The 22,515-nt window shown below is 37.6% G+C and overlaps 1 non-coding gene across 1 annotated transcript; it reads left to right on the top strand.

Moving 5' to 3' along the window:
• The first annotated feature begins 1,463 nt into the window (after window positions 1-1,463).
• On the top strand, window positions 1,464-1,570 carry LOC148209086 (small nucleolar RNA R71). Its single transcript, XR_015787485.1, has one exon. It is a non-coding gene; the product is annotated as a small nucleolar RNA R71 (small nucleolar RNA).
• Window positions 1,571-22,515: the final 20,945 nt, after the last annotated feature.

Genomic DNA, 22,515 nt, shown 5'->3' with positions numbered 1-22,515 from the left:
TGATAGATCTATCTGCTAGTTGGAGGGTAACCGTAGTAGGTCTAGCTTCTCCTATGCCTAAAGATTTGAAAACTGATAATGGCATAAGATTAATGCTAGCGCCTAGATCACATAATGCCCTACCTAAGTTTTTTCCTCCTATGGAACATGGAATGGTAAAACTGCCAGGATCATTACATTTCATGGGTAGCGGGCTGCCTACAGCTTCACTACTACATTTTGTCATGGCTACCAGTTCATGCTCTCCTATTTTTTTCTTCCTAGAAACTATATCTTTCAAAAACTTAGCATAATTTGGCATCTGTTCTAGAGCATCTACTAATGGTATATTTATATGCAGTTGTTTTAAAATATCTAAAAATTTTCTAAACTGGGAATCATTATTTTTCTTTACTAATCTTTGTGGAAACGGGGGAGTAGGGGTAAAAGAAGGCTGTACCTGTGGAGGAACACTCGGGGTGTCCTCATTACCTTTTCTAATATTTTCTTTTTCTGGTGTTGTTGGATTTTCTGGTATCTTTACAATTGGTTCAGTGGACGGAATCTGTACATCTGTTGTTGGCATTGTTGGTCCATCATATGCCAGTCCACTCCTGAGGGTGACAGCTTTGCACTGTTCTTTCCCTTCTCGTTTTGGTAATTCAGTATGGCCTGGAAAAGAACCTTGTGGTCTATTCTTCAATTCATTGGCGAGCTGTCCCAATTGGGTCTCGAAATTCCTCATTGATGCCGCTTGGGATTGTATCACTGCGTCGGTTCGGGCCATGTACTCCTTCATCATATTCTCAAGATTTGAGTTGTTATTGTGAAGTGGTGGAGTCTGTGTTCTATGATTGTACTGCTGTTGCGGTGGTGGGATGTATTGCTGTGTAGGTGGAACATAGGGCTGCTTGTTCTATTGGCTCTGCCCTTGATTAAAACCGCTCGAACCTCCTTGTCCTCCCCATGAGAAATTAGGGTGGTGCCTCCAACCTGGGTTGTAGGTGTTCGAATATGGGTTAAAGTTCCTATTGTTCCCATGTCCTACATAAAAAACGGAAGCAGGGTTATGTGGACAATTATCATAAATATGGTTTTCACTGCAAAATGAACAAATGAGATCGTTGACTTGGCAAACAGGGGCAGGAGTGCAATAATCCGACTGCACAGGTTGTATCGGCGTGGCTAATGGATTTTTTATTCCCAATGCCATCTCTTTCAGCCTCTGGTTCATTGTAACCATCTCTTTTTGCATCGAGGTCGCAATGTCCAGAGCCAAAACTCCAGCTGGATCTTGCTTCTTTGGTGCTGCCCTAGATCTTTGCGAACACCATAGTTCGTTGTGTGAAGCTAAGTCATTTAGGATGTCAACTATCTCGTTGAATGTCTTCTTTGTAAAGGCTCCGTTGGCAGCATTGTTTAGCATCATCTTAGTAGGATGATCTAAACCTCTAAAGAAATGTTCTATCTGGATGCATGCCGGCAAGCCATGGTTCGTACATTTCCTGATTAGTTCTTTAAATCTCTCCCACGCCTCGTGAACAGGTTCACGATCATACTGTCTAAAGGAGATGATCTCCTCTCTGATATCAGCGTGGCGAGTAGGTGGGAAGAATTTTGTTAAGAACTTCTCCACTAACGACCCCCATGTGGTGATGGATCCCGGTGGAAATGCATTGAGCCATGCTCTAGCTTGGTCCTTCAAAGAAAATGGAAAAAGTGTTAGTCTTAGAGCATCGTCTGTTATACCAGGTAATCGAAATGCATTTGCAATTTGAATGAATGATTTCAGATGATCATGTGGATCCTCATGTTCCTGCCCTCCAAAATGTCCAATTGTCTGCAACATTTGGAACATCATTGGTTTAAGCTCAAAGTTTGCGTGGGCTGGAATAGGGTTGACTATCCCTGAATCAAAGTTCTGAAAAGCCGTGGCGGCATATTCTCGCATTGCCACGTCTCTGTTGTCCACCATCTGGATATGGTTGAATTCATCATTTCTCGCATGATCCCTCATATTACCGTTAACAGCAGGTGGATCAACCGGATCACGAGATGGAATATCTGCCATTGATGTGCTCGTACTCTCTACCTCACTTTCAGGACTGATTTCACCTTCTCTCTCTTTTTGCTTTTCTAGTTGTTTTCGAAGTCTTTGCTCCTTTCTAGTTTTTCGAAGGGTCCGCTCAATCTCAGGGTCAAGGGGTAGAAGAAAAGATCTTGTGCTCATGCACTTTAACTTACCCTTGTGAGATAAACGACCAAAAATATAGAACAAAAACGGTGGATGGAAATTACACCCAACAACAATTCACAAAAATAAAAACTAAAAGAATTTGAAAAAATTTTAAAACTAAAGTCCCCGGCAACGGCGCCAAAAACTTGACTGGGATGTTTATGCTGAACGCACGCGCTAAGCGTGGTAACAATTATATAGATGCAAGCGCACACCTGTCAGAGTAATATAAAATGGATGGAGTATCCAAGTATCGATCCTCAAGGACTTCTAAACAATTTCCAAACTCTGAAGTTTTAAAGAATAGTGAATGTTGAAATGAGTGATTCTTGTAAATGGGAAGTGGTCACAAATAATGGTTTTGGATTTGGGATTTGGACTTATAATAAAAAAACCTAGCCCGAACTACTTCAAGTTAGCCAACAAAGAATCAAGGACATGCTAAGGATAATATGCATTTTACTTTAGAAACCAACGACTACGCTTCTCACTTTACTTATGTCTAAGCAAGTTCAAAGTCCTAAGAAATTCCCTAATATGTCTATTATGAGATATATCTTAGTTTAGGATGGAAATAGTCGCAACCTCGGGTTAAAGTCCTATGTCTAGGCTACTTAAGCGGAACCCTTATGTCTAAGGCGCTCCTCTCCTCGGTTTAATCACTCAACAATGCAAATAAGCAACCTTTTCAGTATTGACTTGTTAAGACTTACAGTGGCCTTCTCTAAATCCTAACTTTTTGGGAAAACATGTTGAGCAATGAATGGAAAGTAAAAACACTACTTCTTAGCAACCCTTTTTAGACATAAAAGGCTAACTATCCATAACCGGGCTAGAGACGGGAATTTAGAAAGACATATTGAAGAAAATACAGCAAGTAAAATGGTTGAATGTGGAATGCATGTGTGAAAAACAAAAGTTATCTAAGGGAGAGTTTTTATCGAGATTGAGAGCTTCGCCCTTCTCTTTCAAGCAAGGGAGAGTGTCACGTGCTCTTTCCTCCAAAAACACAACTCTCTTAACTGAAAATAAAGTAAAGGCAAAGAGAGAATAAGCAAAGTGCTAGATTTTTATATATTTGAATAAGTAGAAAAATGACTAAGTACAAATGGAAACAAAACAAGCTCAATAAAAGAATGTAAAGTGCTCGGGATTTAAAAACCAAAAGTAACTAATGAAAGCAACTCAAAAGTACTTAGAAAGCAACAAAGAAACACTAAAAATGATCAAGAGAAGGAAGCAAGGCTTGATGAATTTGGTGGAGAAGTTGCTGGAATTTATAGCTGTGCAGAATTGGTTAGGTAGGTCCTAAAACGATGGTGAATCACCCATTTCCAACTCTTTTGACTGACCGAATCGTGCTCAAACTGATAGTGGAACACTTCTTCTACACGTATGCATCGGTTGGAACCACCAAAACGCATTGGAAGACGCGTTTCATTAAGGGCAAAGTTGGAAGAAAACCTGTTTTTCTGCAGGCTTCCCAGGCGCCTGGCGCCTCCCATGTAACTTTTTCGTCTTTTTGCTTCTTTTGATTAATTTGCACTCCCAAATGGTCCTAAAATGTCATAAATACAATATAAGCCATCCACAAACCATAGTATATGAATTTTGCATGAATTGGAACTCAAACGATCGAGAAAAATCCGAAACAAAGCTGAAACATAGTAAAAACAGCATCTAAAACCTTCTTTTTACGCATGTAAACAAGAGTAATCACACTGCACAACAACGTATCAGAACCAATATTAAACGTCATAAACAGCACATCAGCAAACAAATAACAAACATCAACGCACGCACCCGCCCCGTGCTACTTACCCACAACCGTGCTCTTAAGTTTTGCGTCGACCTCACCCTAGACACACCAAAACAGAAAATACAGCACGTTACTTACGTTATTTATCGTTCTAAATTAACTCTAAAAGGGTCGAATGACGCGTTACCACCAAAACCGACTTCGTATATATGTGGGTCACCTAGATCTAACTCGCCGAGGTGTGGGTAGACTAAATCGAGCTTCGAACGGATGTGGGTCACCGCCAAACGTCCTAAACACCGCTGTAACGCACCAAATCCTATCATCGTTTCGCTACTGTATCGCTGTCCGTCGTGCGCTACTGCGAGGACGGGCCGCGCTGCCGCTGGAGCACCAGGAGTCGCCGGCCGTCGCTGTTCGAACGCTGCCACGGGAAGGTTGCGCCGCTGCTGCTCAACCCGCACGCAGAACCGTCGCGACGTCGCACCACGCTCTCGCGCCGCCGCTCGGGACCACCGGATCTGCTTCTTCGCACCGTTGATCGCCGCCTCTCGCCGCTCGTGGATCTGCCGCCGCCGAGTGTCGCTATTCGTGGAGCTGATACGCCGCCGCCGCCGTAGCCGGAGTTCGCGTGCGCCGCTGGGGTTCGTGGAGCTGTTACGCTGCCGCCGCCGTCGGGGTTGCCAGAAAACGGGAATGGATCGGGGAGATGAAGAAGAACCAACGGGGGGGGGGGGGAAACGGCTAGGGTTGAAAGGAAAGAAGAAGAAAGAAAAGGAGGTTGGGGCTAGGGTTTTCTTTTCCTTTTGTTTTGTTTTAAAACTCATTTACCCCAATGGAGGCCCAACGCGTTCAGGCCCAAGAGGAAAGAAGTCCATCCCCCTTAAAACAAGACCCACCACACCGAGTCGGTAATTATTAATTTAAGTTGGAGTTTAGAGCCCGATAATAAAGATAACTTTAGTTAATGATCCATAAATTTAATTAACAATCAATTTAAAATTACTGGAAAAAAAAATCTCCCGATTCGGGACTAACTAACCTGAGAGACTCGTGGCGTTACAAGGTCATTCTTGTGCCTCAGCTCATCATACTGCTCTCTAGCTACCACACCTCGAATCTTTTGATTTGCAGCGATAGTGGGAGAATCCTTCTCACGAGCTATCGAGTATCCCAGAACTCTCCTTATGGACGTGGACGACTTTTTGGGTGTCACTACATCTTCAACACCAGCTTCTACATCTGCTTTCAAACATAATTCCGTTATAAATGTAGGAATGATAAATGGACCGACCATTTTCTCGGTGCAAATCTGAATCTCGTTCCTTATGAGTTCACGAAGGTTGAACTAAATGCCCTTCATTAGAATGTACATCATCATGGGAAGTAGGGAGCAATCGGTTATTCACCACATAACTCCACACCGTGCCTTGTTCATTGATGTCAAGTGGTTTTAATGTAAGCTTTCCCTAGGACGAGACGATCCACGACTTGTGTGGCTTAAATATGAGCTTACGAGCCTCTTCCACTTGTTCGTCAGTGGCATGCACCACGATCTCATTACTTACTGCATCAAACACATCCCACAAACCAAAGTGAGTATTTATAATCGAAGGAGAAAATCCAATGAACTTACCACTTACTCTCACAACATCTCCTCGGTTTGGGTGAATGGTAGCATAGAATTCTTTTACTAAAGCCTCCGACAAATGTGTAGATGGAGCAAACAAAGTCTCTCAACCATGCTCCATAAGTTGTAGCTTGACATAATCTGGCACGGGCTGCTATTTGTCATCAAAGCTCTTCTTAACCAAGAGTCCACGAGCTGTAAAGTCGAGCTTTTTCACTTCTATCCTTGGCCTTTTGGCCCTTGATGGTTGTGGTTCAGTAGTAATGGGCTCCTCTTTACTAGCCTATTCAAGCTGCTCTTCTGCCTCTACAAGTGGCTTAGGCCTCTTGGCTTTTTTTGATGGACTAGCCTCAGATGCTCTTTGGACGGCCAATCGTGCTACAGCGGCCCGAGTGCGAGGTCTTGAAATTGCACCTGGTGCACTTTGTGCTGGATTTTTCGTTTTCTTTGCTTTCTTCTTCCTTTTTTTCAAACACACCTCCTCTTTTGAATTCTCTACAACAACAATGTAATTTGGATCAGAAACGTTCATACTTGAGAAGGGAATGAAAGGAGATAAACCTTTTTAGGAAGACGAAGACGTCTCCGTAGCTTCATTTGGGGCATCCATAGGACCAGATGCTCCTTCTTGAACTTGAGAAGGGACATCCTTCTCATCTTGTTGTGACTCATTCATTAGAATGCGCATACGGACTTCAAACTGTGAAATATCATCGTTGCCATCTTTTGCCTCAAACTCTCCTTCATGGACTTCCTAGTGGCAATTCCTTAAGAACACCATTATATCTGATAGCATCCAACCTCCACTGAGCTTCCATGTTGTTTCAATCATCCTTCAATAGACTTTTTCTTGTCGCTTCAGCCATGGCCGCCAAAATTTCGGTGATTTTTTTTCGCCTTTCCTGTTCTAAATCATAAAAAAGTAAAGGTTGTTTAGTCAAAATGATATCTGAAAAACTTGGAGACGAAATACATTGTAGTGTGATCGGTGAAGTGTTCTCTATAATTGTGCCAGGTGCAATTTCGATCGTGATCGAATCCGAGTGTTATAGTGGGTCAGTATCGTGCTCGAAGTCACCACTAATATGTTATTATCCTTATATAACAACATTAACAATGATGGAGGGTGTGAGTGGAATGGATAACTCTAAGGATATGGATAGGGGATTATGTTTTGAGGGAAATCCAACCTATGGCAATTTTTTGTCTCATCTAATGCGATTTGTATTTCTTAACTCAATTTTCTTGTATTTTGCGTAGATCTTTGACATTTTTTATTTAAATCCGTTATCTTGTCACAAATATCCAAATGCCTCTTAATCCTAATCTCTTGTTTCTTCTTTTCATTAACATCTCCCTCATTAATCCTAGCAATATTAGCCTCTAACTCTTTATTTCCATAATATTTTATCACCCATAGATTGATTCTTTCTAAGGTAAACCTTTCCAAATTCTTCTAACTTCCTTTCATTATCACCTCTCTCATTAACCGTAGCAACATTAGCTTATAAATCCTTTTTTTATTAGAACTTTCACTATTCATTGATGGGTTATTTCGAAGGTTCATTCTCAAAACTTCCTCTAATTTAGTACTTTGTCCACTAGGATCGAAAATTATCCTTTCAATAGAGATAAGAGGGAGCTCAAGAAGAATCAAACCTAGTGGAGTAGGTGGTGGCAACATAACCTTCCTCTTTCCCTTCTCTTTTTTCGCATGACTTTGGGGAAGAAGATCCTTCCATGGAATCTTGAAACTTTGCTCAAAATAGAATGAAAAACTCCCACAATCCTCACCTAACTTTGCCAAAAATAAGACGGGTATGAGAAATCTGGGCGATTCTTGAAGATTTGGTGGACAACTTTTTAAAAGAAGTTGGGGATTTCCTTAAAGAAAAAATCGTAAATGGGGAGGGAAAAACTAAGGCTTTTATTTTGTTTTCATTTAAATCAACCTAGGGTTCTAACAAAGGGTCCTTTATGTTTTCAAATAGCCCAAAGCCCATTTAAAATTAACCCACATAAGCTCATGGAAATCTTCATTTGCAAATTTCGAAATCTCTTTTTTTTTTCCTAAATTGCACCAAGCGCAATTTTGGAGTGGACAAAATCTTGACCCTACAAAATTCTAATGAAAAAACAAAAATTATATTTGCAATATACACACAAAAAAAAAAGCATAATTAAAGGTGTAAAAATTTCGCAAAAGCAAGATAGAAAATATTTTACACATAAAACGCCTTCAACACTAACAGATGGACTAAACTCATTGTTTTCTCATAGGTCTTTGAATAATATAGAGGTTTTACCTCTATCACTATGCTCACCGAAGTATTTATTCACTCGATGCCCATTTACTTTGAAAATATTACCTTTCGAATCTCTTAAATCCATAGCTCAATGTGGATAAACACGTTTAACTAGAACTGGTCCGACCATCTAGACTTTAGCTTACCTGGAAATAACCTTAATTTATAATTGAATAACAAAACCGAATCTCAAGGTTCCAAATTCTTGTCCATTATTTTCTTATCATGCCATTTTTTGATTTGTTCTTTATACATCTTAGCATTCTTATAAGAAAAATAACGAAATTCATCCAATTTATTTAACTGTAACAACCTCGCTTCACCTGAAGTAGAAAAATCAAAATTTAGTTTCGACAAAGGTAAGAAGAAATGATAACCGGTAAAGTATCATTTAAATCCAAATATGCATATTTTAAATAAGAGGTTAGAGGTTTCTTCTCCAATTCTGGAGGTTCAACGATGGAAGGCTGCAAGGCTTTCAAATCAGGTGTTGTTGGCTGCAGAAACTCGAACTTCTCCATTTTTTACAAAATTGAGCATGGCACAATTTTGCCTTCTTTTTCTGCAACCTCCAAATCTGCTTCTAAGTCTTCCACAATCATGTTCTGGAGTTCCTCCATAGTTGCCCCTATTACAGAGCACTCCTCGACTTCACTTGGGAGACGAATTGCATCAAGGACTTTGAATATGACTTGCTCATCATTGACCTTCATGGTGATTTCTCCTTTCCTAACATTGATTACAGTGCCGCCATTTGCTAAAAACGGCCTCCGAAGAATATTGGCACCTTAAGATTTGCTTCACAATCCAAAATAATGAAATCGGTGGGAAAAATCAATTTATCAACTTTAACAAAAACATGTTCTATTTTCCTTTCCAGTTTCTTTATGGACCTATCTGCTAATTGCAAAATTACAGTAGTGGGGCAATCTTCTCCTATATTTAACTCTTTTAAAATTGAAAGAGGCATAAGATTAATGCTTGCTCCGAAGTCACATAATGCTCTTCCTAAATTATTACCACATATCAAGCAAGGGATGGTGAAACTACCTGGATCCTTACAATTGATAGGCAATGGATTCCCTAAAGCATCACTACTACGCTTTGTTAAGGCTACTGTTTCATGCTCACCTGATTTCTTACGCCTAGAAATGATATTTTTTAAAAACTTATTGTAAGTAGGCATCTACTTTAAAGCATCTACGAGAGGGATATTTATATGCAACTGTTTCAATATTTCAAATAACTTCTTCAAATTATTATCTTGATTATTTTTAACTTCCCTTTAGGGGAAATGGGGAGGAATTTTAACATTCCGTACATGCGAAGCGGTGCAAGGTACTACTTTTTTAAATTTGTCGGCGTTTTACCTTTCTCATCTGAACTTACGGGTTCAACTTTCTCCTCTGGTTATGGAGTAGGGACGGATGCAGGAACGGGTGTAACTGCATCACCTTCATCTGGAGCTGTGAGTTCGTCATAACTTAATCTGCTTCTCGTGATGGCTGCCTTACATTGCTCTTTACCTTATCGTTCTCGCTTAGGATTCTCTGTGTGCCTGGCAATGTGCCATGGGGTCTATACTTCAGTTCATTTTCTAACTACCCAACTTTGCATCTCCAATTTTCTCATTGCAACATCCTTTCTTATCATGTGTTCTTTCATCAAGGCCTCCAAACTCCCATTGTTACCACCTTTTTTAGTATTGTTATGAGATCTTTGTTGATTGTACTGTTCTCGTGGCAATGTTGGTTGAGTGGGAAAAGAAGAAGAGGTGTAGTTTTGCTTGAATTTTTAAGTGCTTGCACACTGCTAGTAGCTCCTACATGGTTACTCCAAGAAAAGTTCGGATGCTGCCTCCATCCAATTTTGTTGGCATTCTCCATTGTTAATTGTTCCAACATCCCATCAGTTGAGCTTGCATTGAAGTTGTGTCTAACTCAAAAATTCCTGCTAATGTTTGATTATTTCACAGTGACCTTCCTACTTCTCCTTTGTCATTAATGTCTGTCATCTTGTTCAAAATATCAAAGATTTCATTAACTGACTTCTCTAACCATAGCCATTGGCTACGGTGTTCAACATCATTCTGGATGGACGACCCAATCCTCTATAGAATTTCTTGATCTGCACACATCTGGGTAATCCATGATTTGAGCGTCACCTAAGTTACTCTTTGAAACGCTCCCGAGCTTTTTGCTTTGTTCTCTTTTTGTCGAAAGGACACAATATCTTCTTGAAGGTCTACATTCCTGACCAAAGTATTAAACTTTGCCCAAAAAATTTCTATCAGTTTCGCCCAAGTGGTGATAGAATCTTGTTCTAGCGCATTCAGCCAAGTCCTTGCATTGTCCTTGAGAGAAAAATGAAACAATTTTAGTCTCAATGCATCTTCAGAGACACTAGGAATTTGAAATGCATTAATTATTTCAATAAAAGATTTGAGATGAGAATAATGATAGGACGTTGATCCCGTAGCAGACACGGAGATCTTGTACACGAGTTATTGAAGAACAAAAACCATAATTCTAAAGAAAAAATACAGAGGAATAAAGTTTTCTTTACCTTTGAAGAACCGTTCTTCAAGGAATCACCAACGAACACAACCACCGATCTTCCCGCTGTCCTCTCGGATCGAGAACTCGCTTGTGACAGCTTTGATTTGAAAGCCAAAAAATGGAATTGACAGCATGAACCTTTCTTCAGAGAAAACCTTGTTTGAAAGAAATGCACGGAGCAAGAGTATCAAAGTTACAGACCCTTCGGTAATTAACTCCCCACGTGAAAAGTAACTACTCATTCCCCTGCATTTTGTAGGGGAGTTTTATTTTAGTTTTTCTTTTAATTAATATTAATATTAATAATACTAATATTAATTAATTAATAATTAACATATATTTAAAAATATAATTAATTAATCATATTAATTAATTAATATTAATGTAATGAACAATTAAATAAATAAATATATATATATATACACACATTATATTTGACCTATAGTTTTAATATGAATCACATTCATATTAATTTTTATTTAAATCTCATTCAAATAATTTATCTCATAATATATAGTTTCAATTTAGAAGTAACTATATATATTATAAGGTATATACATATAATCTTTTGAGCAATTCAAACATTTCAAATTCTTCCAAAAGCTTGATCCTTGTTTAACTCGTTGTGAGCTAGCAAAGGGACCTAATGGACTGCAGATCGGAAGCTCCAATGATACAAGATTAATCGGTCAAACTCATTAACCGAGTTAATCAACATTCGTTAACTACGAGTCACTCCACTAAAGACCCGCAGTTGTACTATTCTCACTGTAGAATATTTTCGTGTCCATAGATATACAACCATTAATGGCAAGTCAATCCTTCATGAGTGCTCGTAACTCATGCTGGGTCAAATTACCGTTTTACCTCTAAGTTACATCTTACTCCTTAAATACCACTGCTCCTCTAATGCACAACACGCTTATGGTCCGACCAATAACCGGAAGTCCCTCTCAGTCCAGTGAGAGTGTGGGGCCCTTTATTCAAGTCTCAGAGTCAACATTTAAGAGAACACTCATCTACTCCCCAAAATTCAGGGAGAAGTGAATTCCCTCTCATGAAGTTATGTTCCCAACTCCCCACTTTGTCTCGTCTCCAAAATGGTAGGAATGTTGTTGAGTTTATAACATAGCATTGTATAAATCCAATACACTAAACATCCAAAGTTATTATCATGTAAATGGAACGATATATATACTGGGTAGGTATTTCATATACCCTCGATATACAAGTGGATAATGTCTTGGGAATAACCTAAAAGGTCTATAGTTTATGGATAAGGTTGTGTACCTTATCCTGGCAACACTATGGATTTAGTACGCATTGTAAGTGTTACAGACGACTCGATCCAGGTCGTTCGTGTGGAGACATGCAAGTGGAGGTATCCTATACAATGAGTTTGTATAAGACTAGACAACGAAATAGTCAATCTTTAGATGCAAAGCCGTTGACTAACATATTGATGTTTCATAGGATGACCAGAAAACTCATTCTCAATCTTGAGTGATTTATGGACTCCTGCCTGCGAGGCCTCGTCCTTTGATCTGTATGGGTGATAGTGGTCCGAGTCACAAACTCAACATTCCAACCATTTTGGGGACGAGACCGAGTGGGGAGCTGGGAACATACTACATAAAATGAAATTCACTCATTCTCGACATTATGGATGTAGATGAGTGTTCCCTTACATGCTGACTCCGAGACTTGAACAAGGAGCCTCACCCTCTCACTGGCTCGAGAGGGACTTCCAGTTATTGGTTAGACCATAACCGGGTTGTTCATTAGAGGAGCAGTGGTATTTAAGGAGCAAGATGTATCATATGGGTAAAATGGTAATTTGACCCAGCTTGAGTTACGAGCACTCGTGAAGGATTGACTTACCATTAATGGTCGTATATCTATGGATACGAAAATATTCTATAGTGAGAATAGGTCTTTAGTGGAGTGACCCGTAGTTAACGAATGTTGATTAACTCGATTAATGAGCTTGACTGATTAATCTCATATCGTTGGAGCTTATGATATGTAGATCAGTTAAGTTTCCTTGCTAGCTCACAACGGGTAAAATGAGGATCAAGTTTTTTGGAAGAATTTGAAATGTTCCAATTTCTCAATGGATTATATGTATGTATATTGATACATTATAATATATGGTTAATTCTAAATTGAAACTATATATTATGAGAAAAATTATTTGAATGACATTCAAATCAAAATCAATATGAATAAGATTCATATTAAAACTAATACGTTAAAAATAATGTGCATAAGATGTACATTACAACTATAGGTTATACGAGATAAATGCTTTAGAATATGATTTTACTTTAGTAATAAATAATGAAGTGTTAATTAATTGTTAAATTAATATATATATATATATATATATATATATATATATAAATTGATTAATTGTTAATTAGATTAATAACTAATTCATTAATATTCTTTAATTAATACGATTAACTATATACATACATACATATATATATACATACATATATATATATACACATACATACATATATATATACATACATATATATATACATATATGTTAATTATTAATATTAATTAATATTAAACACTCCCCTGCTTAATTGCAGGGGAGTGGGAGGTTAGTTATGACTTGAGGTAACTCCCCAAGTCATCCTTGTTTTACCATCATAATGGTTCTGTAAAAACAAGACAAACCATATATTGCTAAAAAGCATTCTCTCTCGAATTAGTGCTCCCATAAGCAAATTCTCGTTCCCAGATGATAGCCGAAAAGATCATTGGTAGTGTAAATCGATTCTTTGCTGAGAATTATTGAAGAAGGTATTCAAAAGCAAGTAAAACTTCTATGTTTCTTTCTTACCACGGGATTAACATCCTATCACTTGTGTTTTCAAAATCAAGTAATGAAGTGAAATGGTTAAAAAATGCAATTGTGATTTATGAAGAAAATGGTGACAATGTTGTTGTTTGGGGTTTCAAATATAAAGCAATTTTATAAAAACACAACCTTTATGCTTCTTACCCTAGTTTTGATGGAAAATATGGAAGATACATTGTTTGGAAAAATTGCGCCAGCCATAATCTAGCTATACTTGGGAATATGAGTTAAATTATTTCACGAACCGCTTTTGGTTGCTGTAGAGGCTAGGGTAAACCTACAATCACATTTCTATGTGTGATTACAAACCAATAATTATTTATCAACTCATTTTCATTTATGGGTCAAAGGGCCGATATATAGGACCGAGTTTTATGCACTTATGTCTAAGTCACATCTCATACCAGTTTCCTATTATTGTACCTAACCTAATCTTCTCAAAGTTGGGCTTTAGTGCATAAATCAATTTCAAGGAAAGAAAACGCACGAAACATAAAAAAAGTAATTTTCATTGAATTAAAAATGAATAATAACAGCGTACAAGGACTTCTAGCTTAACATTCTTCTCTTTCGAGCGTGCAGGGAAACTGGATGGAAACTGGATGAAAATGAGATGAAGCATATGAAGATGAAAATGAGATGGAAACTGGATGGTTTGCTGTGGGGGGAGTCTCCATTATATAGGCCTTCAAAGAGGTTGAACTTCCCACTAAAACAATAGGGAGTTGGTTGAGATTTTTCAAACAAACTCTCATTGACTTAGGCTGCACGATCTTGCTCCATTAAGTGAAACACACGTTTAAGAGGGTTGACCGTGCAAAATTGCGCCAGGTACAATCCCTAGAAAACAGAAAAATGTGATTTCTTCCAAATTTGACCATGTTTTTCTCACATTTTTCTCGAAGTACTATATATTGAAAATTATCTAGAAATGTTCTATGCATGTTCTACTTTAAGAATATGTAAGCCTTTTTAGCGAAAAAATGATGGGAAAGAGCTTGTTTTTTTGGTCAAATCGACCTACCGAGTCACATTTATGCAGCAAAAAGGCAACCCTAACAATCTATATACATTATGTTAATTTTATCTTATACAATTAGTCTACAATCCCTCATTTCAATTGAACAACTCTAATTCTTTAAAAAAAACATTGATCCTTGTTTAAACCGTCGAGAGCTAGCGAGGGGACCTAATGGACTTATAGATCAAAAGCTCCAACATTACAAGATTAATTAGTTAAACTCATTTACCACCTCAATCAACATATGTTAACTACGGGTTACTCTACTAAAAAACCTGCAACTGCAATCTTCTCACTATAGAATATTTATGTGTCCACGAATATCAACAATTAACGGCAAGTCAATCCTTCAAGAGTGTTGGTAACTACAGATAAATCAAATGACCATTTTACCCATGTGTCACATCTTTACCTTAAGTATCGCTGGTTCTCTAATGAACAACACAGTTATGGTTCGACTAATAACTAAAAGTCCATCTTGAGCCAGTAGAGGGTGAAGACCTCTTGTTCAAGTCCCGGAGTCAACACTAAAGGGAACACTCATCTACTCCCCTAAAGTCGAGAATGAGTGAATTTCATATTGTGAAGTTATGTTCCTAGCTCCCCACTCGAGATTGAGTCGGCAACTCGAGTAACTTTGACCCATACAAATCAAAGGACAAGCACTAACAGGCAGGAGTCCATAACTCACTCGAGATTGAGATCGAGTTACCTAGTCATCCAATGGAAATATTAATCTAAAAGCTAACGATGTTAAAGCTAAATATTAATTATTTCGCGGTTCAGTCCTATACAAACTCATTGTGTGTGATACCCTCAGTCGCATGTCTCAACACGAACGTCCTACATCAAGTTATTTGTAACTATTACAAAATGGGTAGTCTCCATAATGTTGACAGGATAAGATATCCAGCCTTACCCATATACTATAGACCATTTAGGTTATTACCGGGGCATTATCCACTGGTATATCGAGAGTATATCAATTATATAACCGGTATATATACTGCCTCAGCTACATGAAAATTACATCGGATGTTTGATTACGCTTGTTTACATGCGTAAAAAGAAGGTTTTAGATGCTGTTTTTACAATGTTTCAGCTTTGTTTCGGATTTTTCTCGATCATTTGAGTTCCAATTCATGCAAAATTCATATATTATGGTTTGTGGTTGGCTTATATTGTATTTATGACATTTTAGGACCATTTGGGAGTGCAAATTAATCAAAAGAAGCAAAAAGACGGAAAAACCTTCATGGGAGGCGCCAGGCGCCTGCGTGCCTGCAGAAAAACAGTTTTTCTTCCAACTTTGCCCTTAATGAAACGCGTCTTCCAATGCGTTTTGGTGGTTCCAACCGATGCATACGTGTAGAAGAAGTGTTCCACTATCAGTTTGAGCACGATTTGGTCAGTCAAAAGAGTTGGAAATGGGTGATTCACCATCGTTTTAGGACCTACCTAACCAATTCTGCACAGCTATAAATTCCAGCAACTTCTCCACCAAAATCATCAAGCCTTGCTTCCTTCTCTTGATCATTTTTAGTGTTTCTTTGTTGCTTTCTAAGTACTTTTGAGTTGCTTTCATTAGTTGCTTTTGGTTTTTAAATCCCGAGTACTTTACATTCTTTTATTGAGCTTTGTTTTGTTTCCATTTGTACTTAGTTATTTTCTACTTATTCAAATATATAAAAATCTAGCACTTTGCTTATCTTCTCTTTGCCTTTACTTTATTTTTAGTTAAGAGAGTTGTGTTTTTGGAGGAAAGAGCACGTGACACTCTCCCTTGCTTGAAAGAGAAGGGCGAAGCTCTCAATCCCGATAAAAACTCTCCGTTAGTTAACTTTTGTTTTTCACACATGCATTCCACATTCAACCATTTTACTTGCTGTATTTTCTTCAATATGTCTTTCTAAATTCCCGTCTCTAGCCCGGTTATGGATAGTTAGCCTTTTATGTCTAAAAAGGGTTGCTAAGAAGTAGTGTTTTTACTTTCCATTCATTGCTCAACATGTTTTCCCAAAAAGTTAGGATTTAGAGAAGGCCACTGTAAGTCTTAACAAGTCAATACTGAAAAGGTTGCTTATTTGCATTGTTGAGTGGTTAAACCGAGGAGAGGAGCGCCTTAGACATAAGGGTTCCGCTTAAGTAGCCTAGACATAGGACCTTAACCCGAGGTTGCGACTATTTCCATCCTAAAACTAAGATATATCTCATAATAGACATATTAGGGAATGTCTTAGGACTTTGAACTTGCTTAGACATAAGTAAAGTGAGAAGCGTAGTCGTTAGTTTCTAAAGTAAAATGCATATTATCCTTAGCATGTCCTTGATTCTTTGTTGGCTAACTTGAAGTAAATCGGGCTAGGTTTTATCATTCTAAGTCCAAATCCCAAATCCAAACAATTATTTGTGACCACTTCCCATTTTACAAGAATCACTCATTCCAACATTCACTATTCTTTAAAACTTTAGAGTTTGGAAATTGTTTAGAAGTCCTTGAGGATCGATACTTGGATACTCCATCCATTTTATATTACTCTGACAGGTGTGCGCTTGCATCTATATAATTGTTACCACGCTTAGCGCGTGCGTTCAGCATAAACACCCAGTCAATGTTTAGATTATTGGATTTGGACAATGTAATGTTGTAAATCAATCAACAATTTTATTGAATTAGAGAACAAAACTTTATTGAGTTTAGGGCGACACACCAAGAACTTGCAATTGATCCTATCTTTTGATAAGCTTGTTGAGGTTCTAGGATAGTTGTCTGCCATAGAGTCGCTAGGCTCGCTTCGCAAAACTGTGCAATAATATACAGTATATATTCGGTATACAAGTGGATAATATTCTGGTAATAACCTAAATGGTCTATAGTATATGGAAAAGGTTGATCCAGGTCGTTCGTATGGAGATATGCAAGTGGGAATATCCTAGACAATGAGTTTGTATAAGACCGAACCACAAAATAATTAACATTTAGTTGAAATACCATGAGCTAATAGATTAATATTTCAATAGGATGATCATGTAACTCGATATTAATCCTGAGTGATTTATGGACTTCTGACTGTTAGGCTCGTCCTTTGATTCGTATGGGTGAGAGTGGCCCAAGTCGCCGATTCAATATTCCTACCATTTTGGGGATGAGACCGAGGAGGGAGCTAAGAGCATAACTACACGAGATGAAATTCACTTGTTCCCGACTATAGGGTAAGTAGATAAGCGTTCCCGACTACCCTCTCATTGGCTCGAGAATGACCTTTGTTTAATTGTTAGACCGAAATAGGTTGATCATTAGAGGATCAATGGTACTTAAAGTGAAAGAGGTAACTCAGGGGTAAAATAGTAATTTTACCTAGTTGAAGTTACGAACACTCGTGAAGGATTGACTGAAAGCTAATGGTCAAAATTTGGGGACGCGAAATATTCTACAATGATAAGAGTGCATTTGTGGATCTTTAGTGGAGTGACCGACAGTTAACGAATGTTGATTAATATGGATAAAGAATTTAATCAATTCATCTTGTATCCTTGGAGTTTCTGATATCTAGGTCCATTAGGTCCCCTTGCGAGCTCCTAAAGGATAGTTATGAACATTTAGTCTTAAAATAAATTGAATTGTTCAAATTTATTAAAGGGAATTAAAGTTAATTGTATAAGATGCAGTTAATATAATATATGTTGATACATTATGATACAAAGTTAATTTATAATTGGATTAAAATTTATGAGAGAGATAAATATTTGAATTTTGTTCTAATATGGTTGATTAATTTAAGTTTAATTTAGTTAAATGAATTAAATTAATGGGTTATGTTAAATTTGGTTAAATTAAATTAAATTTAATGTAATTCAATTAATAATTCTTTTAAATTAATTAATTATTACCTTTATTAAAATTATTTTAATTAAATAAAAGCAAAGAGGGAAAAACCTCCCATGGTGGAAAGTGAGGATGTAGGGAGAAAAAGTCTCCCATGAGGTGGTGAGTGGGGAAGTTGTGACTTCCTCCTCTCCCTTCCGTCCTTGTAAAAAAGAGATTCTTCCCTTTTATTGTGATTGTTTAGTTGAATGAGTTTCCAAAAACTCTAACGAAAGACCTCTCTCTCAATCTTTCGATCTCCCTCTCAATTTTAAGACGGTTTCCACAAACCGAGTTCTTGACATCCAGAGAATAGTGAGGAAGGCTTTTTCTGTGGTGTTGGTGTCTACATTGAATAAGTGTTTTCAAAGGTATGTTTCACTACTTCTGTTTTTGTAATGGTTTTGTCTTTTCTTTGTTGTATTTCTAAAATAAAATCGAAGCACATGCGTTCAAGCGCTTTCGCTGTGGAATTCGATCCCTTCAATTGGTATTAAAGTCAATGTATGCTTTCGATCTTGCTTTGAATTACAAAGAAAAGTGGTTTTTGAAATATATGTTTTTTGTTTTGGCATTATATTTATAGTTTTTCTGTTGATTTGATCAATTTAAGTGCCCATTGTTTTGGGTTTTTAATTCTGTAAATCGAGTCTGTAAGTCCGTGTCGTTCATGGTAATGTTGCTGTGAAAACGTAGTAGAAAAATGGAGCAAAATTGAAGTTGCCCATGCAACCCGAAAGGACAACAGCTAGGTACTGTCTGTACCGAGAAGACCAAGGGGCTGCCGAGTAGGTGGCGCTTAGGCACTAGATGAATTTTTTATTATTTTTTTGTTTCGTTCCTCATAGTTGCAAAAAAATCGGTCTATTTTGCTGTTTAATTATTATGCATTGTGAATGTATAGTTAATTAGTTATATATGTTGCATAAAGTATGTCATATAGTTTTAAATTCTACCATAGGTTAAGCATGTTCATGCATCATATGTATATAATAGTTATAATGTATGATCGCATCACTTATTTTCATAATTGATTAATATAAGTGTTGTATTAATTAGATGACAACAAAGTTGCATGGAGTATGACATTATTTTATTTAATGAAAAGGTTATATTTATGTATGTCATTGATGCATGATTATAGTTTTAATTTATTTAAATTTATAAGTGTTATAAGTTTGGTGAATAGAAATTAAAGTTTATAAGCAAGAGTTGCATGCAAACCATAGGTCTTTAATAATTAATTTGAAAGGGCTTCGAAATTAATTATAACTAAGGTTATATACTTTTAATTTTTGGGTTAAATAGGTTTAAAACGCCGAAATAACAGGTTCATATAAAATATTGCCGATAAGGGAACCCTGTTTAAGGAAGGATCTATCTAGGTTGAGGTACTTAAGCTAACCGTAAGGGAACACCTGTACCTGGGTTGAATTAGTCAATATTTTATAGCATGCAATAATGTGGTTAGTTCGTTAAAGTTTTTAATGAACTAAAACATTAGTGTTAAACAAATGCAATATAAAGTTATATTGGGAAAACTAATAAACTTATAAAACTTCATTTAGCCAGATTTTACAAAGGTCATAAACCCTAGTTTTAAAATACTAAGTGGAAGAATTACGTATATATAACATAGACCAAGTATATAAAATATATGCGATATATAAATATATATCCTTCCCTCACGTTCTCCATATAAGTTCACACAGTGAGTTCCATCCTCTGAAGGTGTTTGCATGGTTTAATACCAAGGTGAATAGAGAAAGTATTTATAGTAAGTGAGATAAGAATGTGAGGTTTCATACATGACATGCGTGTCACCGTGGAGCAACTATCCCTACGAAGGGTCTGATGTATGAATCAAAATTACGGCTAACTCCATAAATGGATAAGGTCTATTAGGCTTTGCACCAATATTGTCCTTCTCTATGGTGGGTTTATTGGGGCGGATCTCTATGGTCTGAAAATAGCAGGTCACACTTACGGGAAATTGCTAAGTTAGTTAATAACTTATTGACCAAACAAACAATGACTAACTGTTATAGGAATAAGAGTTATTCATGTGTAATATTTAGTTTAGAATGTCTCAATTCAGTGAACGAGTAGTTGACTGTCCCACAGTAACTGTTGCTCTAAATCACTGAAGCATCATTGCAAAAATAATTTTGATGCTTAGGGTACATTATTACTTTTCGCTAAACTTTACTGGTTTTAATGGTAGTGCAATAATCTAATATGGATTTGTTTGTATTTCAGCATGTTTACTTCTACCATCGTCCTACTTGTCGCCAAAAAACTTAACGGCGAAAATTACACACAATGGAAAATGAACATTAACACTGTAACGCCTCGCGTTACTCAGATTGGGTTACTCTCGAGTCTCGGGGCCTCTTTTCTTAGAAATCTTATTAATTTAATTTAAATGCTTCATTTAATTTCAGTTTGAGCTACTGCGGAAATTGTTGTGATTTATTGACATGTATGTGCTTATTTAATTATTGTTTAACGAGGAGTCCGCTTCTTTGACTTTTGTCCTGGGTCGATGGACCAATCACTTAATTCTATTATGAGTTATAATTAAGCTTAAGGAGGTTGGAAATAGGATTCTAATTTTTTTGTTTGTGGGCTTTGTTTTGTTTTAACAAAAAGGGAATTGGATAAGTGGGCCTTCCTTGTTTTTAAAAAAAAAAAAATCAAAAGAGAGATAAAGGGGAAAACCCTAGCCCAAGTGGGTTTTTTTCTTTTTTGTTTTAAAACAAAAGAAAATGGCAGAGAAAACCCCCCCCCCCCCCCCCCCCCCAAACCCACTTCTTCGTTACATACATCCCCCCCCCCCCCGGTTATTTTTTCCCTTCTTTCGTTTTTTTTCCTTTCCACCACCAATCCCCTTTCTTCACTGGTGTCCATCTCTGGTGGACGGCAGCAAGCAGCGCGACACGGGCAGCAGCAGGCACGCGACTCTAGACAGCAGCGAACGTGGCATCAAATGGCGTCGGACAGCAGCTTCGAGCAGCAGCGGTGGAGGTGCGGTGTGGGTGCGGTTGCAGGGCATTTTCCAGCGACACATCCCCCTTTCGCGAGTGGGTTCGGTCTCCCTTGGTGGTCAGAAAGCGCGGCGCGGGTCCTTGCTGCACACGACGTAGCGGGTAACGTTTTGGTGAGTTTTTTTCTTGATAAAACAGCTTGGACAGCAGCAGTTTCCGCTTTCGATGCCTACCCATAACCATTAGAAGCCCATTTTACACCACCCACATTTATTCGAGTTAGGTTGGAGTTACCCGCACCTAAATGAAGGCGAATTTTTGCGGTAATGAACGTTGCAAGATCCCTTATATTGATTTTCGTTGGCTGGAAAACTGGTGTTAATTATTTCTACTTGTCTATGGATGATTAGGTATTGAATTGACGCAAGATCTAGGAGCGTAACAGTGTGTAAGTAGCACCAGGGGGCGAGTGCGTGCATTATTGAATGTTAATAGAATGGTTTGTGCTGATTTTGTTAGAATAGTTTACTTCGTGTGTATAGAAATTGTTTGTTTTGTTTTTGTGAACGCCTAGTGATTTCTGTTGAGTTACATGTCACTAATTCAATTATTAGACATTATGAGCATGCATGGTTACTTGTCATTGAATATGACTGATCAGTTCTGGTTATTATGGTTGGGAGAGTTTGATCTATGACGATTGGAAACATGTTGGGATGAAATACATATGCTGCTTGTATGTTATTTAGTTTATGTTGTTTAGTTGGAAGCCGTTGGGTTGTGGTTTGTTTCGTACGACTAAAAGTATGCTGAACAATTGTGTTGTGACTTAGAATGTGGTGGCTTTCAAAATACATATGCTGAGGGTCCGTTATTTAGTTTTATGTTGTTTTGTTGGAAGCTGTTGAGTAGTGTTTCATTTCGTACGTCTAAAAGTATGCTGAACAATTGTGTTGTGACCTGGAATGCGGGTGACTTTCGAAATACACATGCTGATTGTTTGTTATTTAGTTTATGTTGTTTAGTTGGAAGCTGTTGGGTAGTGTTTTGTGTCGTACGTCTAAAACTATGCTGAACAATTGTGTTGTGACTTGGAATGTGGGTGGCTTGCAAGTTGTCTTGGAAGGGTTAGTGTGAGTTGACTAGAGTGATGGGGCGAGTTAACTGTTGTTATCATGTGGATTGTCGGAAGTGAAAACGCATGCTAGTCGTTGGAATACACAAGCCCTTGTAGAGGATGATTTGAGGGATATGGGGTAAAACTTTAGCGAATGACGATGTTGCGAATGCATGGTT

This window comes from Momordica charantia (genome assembly GCF_013281855.1).
Source record: "Momordica charantia cultivar OHB3-1 chromosome 9 unlocalized genomic scaffold, Mcharantia_2.0 BLBB01000009.1, whole genome shotgun sequence".
NCBI lineage: Eukaryota > Viridiplantae > Streptophyta > Magnoliopsida > Cucurbitales > Cucurbitaceae > Momordica > Momordica charantia.
This window is presented reverse-complemented; position numbering and strand designations above follow the sequence as displayed.